Genomic DNA, 11125 nt, shown 5'->3' with positions numbered 1-11125 from the left:
TACAGGTGCACGCACGTCAGTGACATCTAATGCCACTCCTCACCCATTCACGGCAGTCTTTTTATATCCCTGACCAAACATTACTGTTTGTCACCAGAGGGGTCATTGATCGTACCAGGCTGACACAATCCATGTAAAGTCGCGAATACATCTCTCCTGAAAGTGGCTGGTAGGGAAGGACGAGATTGTGAGATGGGAACGGCGCAATACAGTTTTACATCAGTTCAAGGAATCTCAATTAGCTGGAGGTTGAATGCTGGTGATGCTGCTTTTAGTATTCCAGGTCCATTTGTTGTGCTTTAGCTAAGATTAGTGTAACTGAATGTGCTGGAGATGGTGCCTACCTGAGAGAAACAATTGGCTACCACATTGTTAATACCAAAGATATGCCAAACATTGGAACTAAAACGTGAGATGAACATGAGTTGGTTGTGCTGTCTTGGCTGTCAGTTCGTGATATTCTGACAAAAGGCGTATGTAAATGGTTTGTGATCAGTATAGATAAAAAAGTATCTGGTTTCCAGCTAAGGTCTGATGTATATAATGGCCTCGTACATGGCTAGAAGTTCCCAGTCATACATACTCCATTTCTGTTGTGAGGGTGTAGTTTTCATGAGAAGAACGGTAGTGGTTGCCACGTGTCATCGCACCATTTCTATGACACCATACTAATCACCGACTGATAAGTATCAACTATCAGTGCTAATGGTGCATTAGGCTCAGGGTGCGTGAACAATGTAGCATCCAAGATACTCTTGGCTGCCTCAAATGTCAAGGTTATACCATCAGTTTCCTTTATGTTTCAGGCCAGAGAACATTGAAATTAGTGGCTCTTGTAGCTCAACAGAGTGTGGCAGGTGGTGGCAGTAGAAATTAAACATTCCCAGGAATCGGTGTAATTCTTTGGTGGTGCTTGGCCATACGATCCACAAGACAGCTTTCACCGTCTCAGGTATGATACTCTATATCCCAGGAAATCCACTTGTGTCTGACCAAAGATACATATAGCAGTGTTGAGGACCACTCCATGTCATTCCAGCTGTTTGAACACTTCTTCTAAATCTTGACGACGCTGCTCTGACAAGGCTGACAAAATCAGAATATCGTCAACATAGGCAACCAAAAAGATAGACTGAGTCAGTAAACCTTTGGCAAGTTTTTGCGACATTCTGGAGACCAGACGTCATAACATTCACTCAGACAGTCCCAGAGTAGTAATTATAGCTATCTTCAAGATATCCAGTTCCATCATGAGTATTAGCGTGTATGATTTAGTAGAGTCTAGTACACTAGATGCAACAGTGAGGAATGGGGACTGCTGGGTGGGCATATGACTCCCTCACAGATCATACCATCAAACCCTGCCTTTGTGATCGCCAGCAGGTCTGGAGCCAAATGTCACAGTCTACAAGATGTGGGAGGCTTATTGGCTGTCTTGACATTATGAACAGTGTTATTCATTACCTCCTTAGACGGGCCAGATGGAGATGTCAGGGCCAGACATCGGCGCAACAGTTAGACATACTCTCTACCCGTGACTTGAATCAGTTTGGTAGTGTGCACAGCTGCATCCTGTTGAAATCCAGGCGCTGTCAGGCGAGTGCTGCTATCAACCAGGCATATGTTCTTCACGTCCAACTACAGGTTATAATAGGGCAAAAAAGTCTGTTGCAATAGTGCGTTTGCTGATGTACACGACGGTGAAATCCCATGTGAAAGCTCGACGCAAACCCAGATCTAATGCTAGCCATATGTCGTTATGACTGAGTTGTTCACAGAGGTCAGATAGAATGATGCAGATGTTTATCTTCTGTTGAACATCGTCTCTGGATATAGCCGGCCGGTGTGGCCGTGCTGTTCAGGCGCTTCAGTCTGGAACCGCGTGACCGCTACAGTTGCAGGTTCGAATCCTGCCTCGGGCATGGATGTGTGTGATGTCCTTAGGTTAGTTAGGTTTAAGTAGTTCTAAGTTCTAGGGGACTGATGACCACAGCTATTAAGTCCCGTAGTGCTCAGAGCCATTTGAACCATTTGGTCTCTGGATAAATACACAAACTGGATCCAGTGTATATTAAATATTTCCGCCTGGACTGCCAATTACCAACAAACACTCGCTGACACACTGACTGGAAATCAGAGGTGGCAGCTGCTTCCGACTGCAGCTGACATACGGGTAAACGCAGGGGGGTTGAGCATCTGGGTGCTTGCTACCAGAATTCTCAATGATATCAGTAGATACCTTGCTACACAGGCCTGGTTGCAAAAGCGGTCGTTGATGATCTGCTGTATGAGTATTGGTGGTATCGTTTCTGGCCTCTGTCATTGCTTGAGTCACAATGAGATAATAGTGTGCCAAGACGTCGTAATCCGCATGTGAAATGTTTGGCGTCACGCTAGCACATTGCATGGTGGTGGTACTGACTGGGGCCAGCACCATCATGTATTGGATTTTATCTGCCAGTTCTGCTACCATGTCCAAGGATGTGTCAGCCAGGGATTCTTTGATTGCTTTGACAGGCAGTGGTAAACAACTGCTCCGTATCAAGCACAATGAGTTGTCCAGTATGGTTCCTGCTTCCACTTTGCTTTCTAGGTGCTGAAAGTACTGCGAGGGCTTTATGTCCCCAATATCTTCATGAGTGAGATTCTTTCTCACTGTGATCCTAATGCTTTCCAATTCTGTTTTAAGCCAGTCATAGGGGTTAGCTTCTGACAGTGAGATAATTACATCCTGTACCTCCACAGAGTACTGGCGATCCAATTGTCTTACTACCAGCTCAAACTGGGCAGCGTCCATTGTAGTTCCGAAATAGGAAAAGCTAGCCTCCACCTGCACAAACTACAAAACCAGATTGTGTGGCCAGAAAGATGGTAACTGTACAGCCACTCGCAATGTGGCAGGACCAGTCACAGCCGTTACGTATGTCGTTTTGCAAATCTCCTTCGTGATGTTACACAGGCGATCACGTCGGGGCAACCAGTTTGTTGGTACAGACCAGGTAGGCTGTCATTCGATGGTTTACTCCTGCATGGAACTCAATATGGTGAAACTGTGCTGCACGAAAAACTCCCGCATGCAAAAGCGACAAACTTTTTAGAATGCAGTTACAGGAGAAACGACGAAGAAAAATAATGGCTTCTAAGAATACAAACTCACAACTCACGGTTAATCTGCAAGAAACAATACATTCGAATTATTCCGTGACTATGCACTAATAACTAGGAATGAAAGATACAAAAACATATAAAGCAAAATCAAAAAATAAACAAAACCAAAACACATATATAAAACGCAGTCCCTCTGGTGTCTGGCGCGGAATGTTTGACGCCACAGTGTTTGTACACACATGCACATGGCGTGTGCGACACAACGCTACTCACGATGATGGACCATTTCACTCGCAGGCCAGAATCTGCACCGGTACAATATTCAGCGGAAACTTTAGCCTTCACTTTCGATTCGCACTGGGTATTGTTTTCACCACATAAATGATGGAATGTATTATATTAATCACTCAGTTTGTAGGTTTCTGAAATCATGGCTTTATTGTAACAGGCTGGTGCATAGGTTTATAGTGTTTTTGTTTTGCACATTGGTGTTCCAGTTACTGTGGGTTTATTTATCGATTGCTATTTTGTATCTGTAGTTTACTGTTGCGCTTTGACTTAACATATTGTCTTTTGTCATTTCGAGATAATGGCTGGAGCTGTGGACGCTAGAAAATGGAATGCCAAGTGGAGAAACGGAAACTTTCCGACATATTCTTCTGTTTGAGTTCAGTGGAAAGGTGACAACAGTGATCGGAGCCAGAAATATTTGATTCATGTATGGAGATAATGCCATTGGATAGATCACGGCAAAAAAGGTTTTCTCATTTTAAGGAGGATTGTTTTGACATTGGTGACCCTCCATGTTCAGAAAGACCTTTGGGGTTTGATGAAGATCGTTTAAACAGATTAATCTACAATGATCCACATCACTACAAGCGATAACTGGCAAATGTGTTGAACTGTGATCATTCCACCATCGTACAACATTTGCATGCAATGCAGAAGGTTCAAAAGTGGGGTCTTTGCGTACTGCATGCTCTCAGCCAAAATCATAGAAATCAGTTGGTGGCCATTTGTACATCTCTGCTTGCTCGTCATCGATTGGCTCGTGAACAACGCCGACCTTCCCTATTCTGTATCGTTACTGGTGGCGATAAATGGTGCCTTATGCTAACTTCCGCAAAAGTAAGGAATGGCTGAGCCCAAACAAAGCAGCAATTCCCCGTACAAAGACCTGGGTGCATCCACAGAAGACAATTTTATCCATCTAGTGTAACAGCGACGGTATGGTGTACTACGAATTACCTCCTTGGAATGCAACCATCACTGATGACATTTGGTGTCAACAACTGTCTTGCAGACGCAATACGAGAACAATGACCAGCAAGGATGCATGAAGTGATGCTACTCCACGACGACGACCGCCAGCATTCTGCTAGACTGTCAGAATACATTAGACAGGAGTTGGGTTGGGAAGTCATTCCGTAGCCACCTTATCCACCTGACCTTGCGCCATCAGATTGTCACCTCTTTCGCTCTCTGCCGAACAACCTTTCAGCAACTTCCTTTCCGGATGAAAATGCGCTCCGAACATGGCTGGAAGAATTCTTCGCCTCAAAACAACGTGATTTCTACAGTCGCGGAATCGAAAAGTTACCCCTACATTGGCCGACTTATAAATAGTGAAAGAGAATATATTATTGATGTCTAGTCTGTTATGCTTCTTAAACTTATTGAAAAACGCTACGAACTTATGCTCCTGCCTAATATTTAGTTGTATTTAAACGAGTGTGTTACAAACTTGCTGGAAACAAATAATACTGTCTAACGTAAAACTGTGTTATGGTATTATAGTTATAACAGATTTTCGATAGCACAAGATGTGTGCAGAATATTCAGTCGCGAAGTCTGTACTGTTAGTTCGTTCCCCTTGCGACGCTGCGCCATGTCGGCCTGCAACTCCGCGATGTCGTGTCCATCCTATAGACTTCATCTTGCAGTTTACAAAATGTACGGCACCTGTAATGCTGTGTATATTCCTACACGTTGTATGTGCTTGCATTTCACGTCAAGAATTTGTCTAGCGAAGAAACGACAACTCTAGAACTGTAGAACAAAAAAAGAAAAAAGTATGGATACCACATTTTTCGTTATTTCAATAAGTGATTGGATTCGTTTGATTCGGGGGAAGAGACCAAACAGCGAGGTCATCGGTCTCATTGGATTGGGGAAGGATGGAGAAGGAAGTCGGCCGTGCCCTGTCAAAGGAACCATTCCGGAATTTGCCTGAAGCGATTTAGGGAAATCACGGAAAACTTAAATCAGGATGGCCGGACGCGGGATTGAACCATCGTCCTCCCGAATGCGCGATCAGTGTGCTAACCACTGCGCCACCTCGCTCGGTTTCAGTGAATGAAATAGGTCTGCAGCGTCAGTGATTGCAAATGAATTTGGTGCCATTTTATGTGTAATAGCAGATCAGTAAATTTTAAACAGTGAAATTATGTATTTCTTAAGAGACTTACTTAATAACACTTTGTATTTATTTATTTTCTGAAGTATTATTAAGCATTTTGGACGTTTAGGGCGACCGAATATTAAAGTATGACACTGCGACAGTTTGTACAATTCGTCTTAGTCTTCCGTCTCCATTATATATACTTAATTTTACTTTGAAATTTTTGTTTATATGGCTGAAAAATGTTGGCTACTAGGATTTACGTATTAAATGTGCTTATCTCGCAAAGCTATTTTTGACGTTGAACTAGAGTGTTGAACGCTGCTCTGGGACGTATCTGTAGCAAAGATATTCCGTCCAGCGGAAAATGGCGTTGTGATGCGGAATGAAAACTTAGGGAGAACACATGTGATGGCTTTACAGTCAAGGGTGTGTGAATATTTAATTGCGTTATTGTCAATACAAAAATTATGTGAGTGTTTTGGCATTTGATTTGCTTTTATGTCACTATGTAAATGTGTGATGGAGGAATCACTGTTGTGTTTGAGGACTGATCGTCGACTGGAAAGTACGCTAATAAGCTCCTTGTAGCCAATTATCTCACACATCGTTGTTTATAGTGCATATTTTAAATGATTAGTGCCGAAAACTAAAGTAGAAATAACATTTGTTTAGTGCGTGCATTATGCCACGCCCTCCGGCATTTTCGCTTCTGTTGGCGGACATCAGTCATTCCATTCTCTGCGTTAACTTTTAAGAGCCAAAGCAGTATTTGAGTGTAATTTCTTTAGACCACACGTATTCTGATTTGGACTGTGAAAAGCAATCAGACTTACTGCATAGCACTTTGTGTTGTCATAAATTAGCTGTAAAATGATTAGGGGGAAAGCACGCTATGTGTAGCAAACAGTATTGTAATATCACCAACAGAGCAGAACAAATGCATTCACTTAAAACAGCTGTTGATTACAGGTCTGATTACTTTACTTCGCTTCTCGTAGCCAATTTAGAATTTTCTTAACTAATCCATTATCAGTTGCTGATGTGTATTGCGGGTTTCATGTCCTTTGTCGGAGAAACTTTTCCGTTCCGTTAGCCATCGTAATGTCAAAATTGAATGATGGAAAAAAAAAAAAAAATATGAATGACACTAGAGGAAATCCAATTTTTGTTTGAATATTTTATGTATTACTATACTAAGTGAGACGTTTCATGTGTCAGTCTTGGGAACGTAAATTTGTTGAGGTTCATAATCAGAAACGGCTTAGAGATCTGTTATATTCGTATTTACAGTACTGTCTCTCGTTTTGTTCCTAGCTCCTTTCCCTTAAATCCCACCCCTGACTCTTCCCCCCCCCCCCCCCCCCAAGACATCACTAGAGTTTGACAGTTATTGGTTGTGGTGATAGACTGATGTTTAGCACAGTATGAGGTCTAAGGTTGGTGGGAGGGTGACAGGTTGTGAGTTGGTGAAGCCATTGAATGTGAAAGCAGAAAATCTGATTGTGTTAACAGTTTGACCACTACCAAAGTGTACTGTTACCATCTGAATCATATTGAAAAATGCAAGAGGTGTCAAATATGTAACTTCTACTGAGTCTGATTAACCATTTTGTTTCTGGTTGTTAGTGTAACTTGCCTTTTGATGAAAGGTGGAATGACATGTTGACACCATTTCATTGGGTAGAATAGGTATTTCAGGAAAGTTAATTTCATGTTGTCCTTGCTGGTATTCTATTACTTGAGAGAACCCCCAGTCTCAACAGTTCTGGAATCAATCTGCAGCAGCTACTTTAAATTTTCATTCCAGTGTTTGCAATGTAGGCAGTAGTATTGTCTTGTGAATTATATGTGTGGAGTACTCCACCCCTTCTGCCCTCTTCACCCATTCGCAGTCCATTCCACATTTTAGTTTTATTGCACTATTTTGGGAGTGTTAACAGGGAAAGTTATCTTAAATGCTCCTTGTTGTAGGCAATGTGCATACCACTGTGTTGGGAACATATTTACTTTAGATGATTCTAGTGTCCAAACAATTAAGAAAAACTTGGGAAGTAATTGGTGTGTTTCGTAAGTACACAAAACTGTGTTTAATGATATGAGATCTACTTAATTTTAGTTACTTATTTGTCCAAGGTAAAGCACCTTTGAGCTTAATGCAAGGAAAACATATGTCATATGTGCAGACATGTGAAAGTGTATTTGCTAGAAAACAGGACAAGTAGTTGGCCATTGTATTGTTGAAGGAACTGGCCTGTCATTTGCTGGAAATGATTTAGTATAAACTATATTAGGATGACCATACAGAACAACAGCCTCTGTTGTCTTTGTGTCTTTTTATTGTTAGGAAAAGCATGGGTACATATTAGAAAAATAGTTTCCTTTGCACACTGGACACACATTCGTGAGGATAATTTTTTAAAGCTGCGTCCAGCCATTCTGATTTATGTTTTCCGTGATTTCCCTAAATTACTTTCTCCTTGAAAGGGCAGTTCGTATTTCCTTCACCATCCTTCCCTAACCCAAGCTTGTGCTCTCTCTCTAGTGACCTTGTTGTCGACGGGACGTTGAAATGGTGATGTCCTCTCCTCCAGAATTGTTTGCAAAGCTTTCCTTGCTTCAGTTAAATGACTTGGTTACTGAGAAAAGTGAAGCATGGGCAACAAAATCAGAATTGTTAATGCCATTGATAACTCAGAACATACAATTTATCAACATGAGAACAACAAATATGAATGCAGTATGGATTGCTTGGGAATAAATCTGACAGTGAAGCTAAATGACAGTAAATCAAATACATTTAATCGATAGAGAGAGCTGTTCATCATAACAGTTGATGCTGCATATTGGGTTGAACGTGGTTTTGGAGAAATAAAAAGTAACAGGAAAGGATAGGACCCATGACGGTATATAAAATGAAAAAGTTGCCAGAAGAGGACAAAGACATTGAAGAGGAAGAAATGATTGATTCACTGATGTGGTTGGTTTGATAAGAGTGATTCATGGGCCGAAATCAGACCAGCTGTTAAAATTGTGGAAATCACTGGAAATGTCGGATCCAAATAGAATTTGTTCTAGTGTCAAAAATTAATGAAACAAAGCAGGAGACTGCACCAGCTCAAGGATGAAAACATAAAGTAGGCCTAATTTGCAGAACAAAAACCAATAACCTGGACCTGTATGGGATAGGAGGTTTTTGGGCCTGGGTGGTGTTAAAACCTTCAAACATTTTAAAAACTTGAAAATATCAGGCAGCACTTGGAAAATAGGCATTTTGGGTATAGTGACCAGAATGAGACCTTGGTATATTCTCTGTAGTGTGAAATTGTATTTTATTTAAATGCTGTCTGTTCCATTTTTAGAAATTGGTTGTATGTTTTCATAAATTGTTGTATCTTGTGCAAGTGATAACTTAGGTCATGTTGATAAACTTGAATAGATCTTGTGGAGATAGCAAGGGTAATGACATTCAAGAGTTTGTTGTGTACTAAATTAATATATTTTTTTCTGTTTGACATTGTGGTAACAGATCAAACTGTAGAGTAGCCTGAGGTGTAGTGTGGGTTGGAAGGTGACAGTTCTGTTGTGAGTTGGCAAAGCTAGTACGTGTTGCAACAAAAAGCAGTTTTAATTCAAAAAAAATTTTTCAGGTCAGACTGATTTATAGTGGAGCTGGAGACCTGATTTAGATTGGAAGGTAAAGGTTTTAATGTGGGTTGACGAAGCCAACAAATGTGTCATGACAATCTTTTTTTTGTGTCTTTTGTGCAATTCATAGATAATTTACATCCCAGATCAAAATCCCTATTTCAGTGTGTTTGGAGATGATGAGTGGTTTTCAAACTTTATGGATACATGGCTCCCTTGACCTGTACGTAAACACCTGCAGCTCCTTTTGCATGTGACATTGTACTTGAAATGTGGTGTAAATAAACATAAGTTTTCTTTATCAGTTGTTGATGTAAAACATTTTAGTAAACTTTCAATGTTGATAAATCTTATTCTTTCTACAGAATCTATGGGCTTGCTTCTTCATAATCAGTTCTTTGCATCTCAGCACAAGATTGGGAACTGAAACTCGCATCTAATTCTCCACGTTCACTCATAATAACAGTAAATTGATCTTGTTCTTCAATGGTAAGCATTGAAGGAAGGCCTGTAATGAAAGGATCTTTGATCCAGTTGTGTTGCTCAACTTGTTCTTGAAAGTACTTCAGAAAGTAATCATTGTGTTCAGTTAAATGAGCCACAAACACAGACTTGAATTCTGCATTCAAATGAAATTTATTGTCTTCTAAAACGGTTTGAAAAACAGTGAAGATATAATGTACATTTTTATCACCCACCTTTTTCTTCCATGATATATTAGTTTCTTTCTGCATGCTGAATTTTTTTCTTGTAGTAGCACATAGTTCTCATTAACTTGAAGGGATGGGATGCATTCAAAGAATTGAGTTTTTCAAAGTACGGCGACTTTAGTAAAAAGTCGCTTTCTACAAACTTCTTGAAATTCAGTGTTTCTCTTGAACAAGGTAAGTGTGAAGTTCATTCCTGAGATAATACACCCTTTTCACGACATTCCCACATGAAAGCCAGTGAGAATCTCTCCAATAAATTAGGGAAATGTGCTCAGCCCCCAAATCAACACAAATTTGTTAAAAACATCTCGACTAAATTGGCCAACTTTTAGTGAAGTTCCCCATTTTGTCAAGTAATTGAAGAACTTCATGTAGCACAGGTTGCATGCATTTTGTTGCCAGTGCTTCTTGGTGAATTAAGTAGTGTGTTCAGCTAGCATGAGGAGCCTGTTTATGCATCACAGCTCTGGGTCTGGTGTAAAAGCCATCCATAGTATAGCCACTATCTGTAACACACTTTTCTCAGTTTTCTCAATACTGTGCATGTCTTCAGAACTGCGTTGCACATTTGAAATATCATGTTTTGTACTTTCATTTTAAAAATTTTCCATGATGGTAATGAAATACAAATCACTGAAGGCAAACAGCATTTGACATAACAAACCGTCAAACTGATTATTATTGAATAAAAGGAAAATGAGTTACATAGTATGATTTGTCATGCACCACACTGGAAAATTAATAACCCTTACTTGTCGACACACTAGATACCACTACAAGTGCAAACGTTTTACCTTCACTCAAAAAGCAAACAAACCAAATTATTATTATTTTTATGGAAACACTTCAGCAGCCCTACTGCGAAGGTTGTGGTGCTTAGTTGGAACTTCCTGCTTTTGAAGGCTTTTATGATGAGAACCTACTAGGCCCGTACCCTCTATTCTCGTGAAGGTCCTCTCAGTTTGTCAGATTTTATTTTGCTAAAGTTTTCATCATGGTAGTTCAGTTACCCATTGAATGTTAATTAGGGCTTGTATTTTGCGATGTTAATGACATCGTTAGTCTGTTGGCATGGTATCGCATTGCTAACTAGTATGTGTTTTAACGAGGGCTGTCAATGGAGCTATGTAAGCCTAATCCACAATGTATATTTACTGACTTACAACCAGACTGTCATCTTCCAACAATCTGACCTTGACATCAGTGTGTGCTTCAGGATAGGTCATATACCACAACCTTACTAACCAACAAAAACTAA

General features: G+C 40.4%; 1 protein-coding gene across 3 annotated transcripts in view; it reads left to right on the top strand.

Moving 5' to 3' along the window:
• Positions 1-5844: 5844 nt before the first annotated feature.
• The window catches only part of LOC126260928 (ubiquitin carboxyl-terminal hydrolase 47-like), a 155854-nt gene continuing 150573 nt past the window's right edge, over positions 5845-11125 (top strand). The window contains exon 1 of one of the 3 annotated variants that reach the window (XM_049958425.1): positions 5845-5938. The gene's annotated coding sequence lies outside the window, so the exon portion shown is untranslated. Of the gene's footprint in view, positions 5982-9522; positions 9647-11125 lie in introns of those variants that run through there. The other 2 variants (XM_049958427.1, XM_049958429.1) reach the window with 2 other exon arrangements.

The sequence above is a fragment of the Schistocerca nitens genome, chromosome 5, assembly GCF_023898315.1.
Source record: "Schistocerca nitens isolate TAMUIC-IGC-003100 chromosome 5, iqSchNite1.1, whole genome shotgun sequence".
In the NCBI taxonomy this organism is placed as follows: domain Eukaryota; kingdom Metazoa; phylum Arthropoda; class Insecta; order Orthoptera; family Acrididae; genus Schistocerca; species Schistocerca nitens.
The sequence above is the reverse complement of the archived record's forward strand: the minus strand, read 5'-3'. Positions and strand labels throughout refer to the sequence as shown.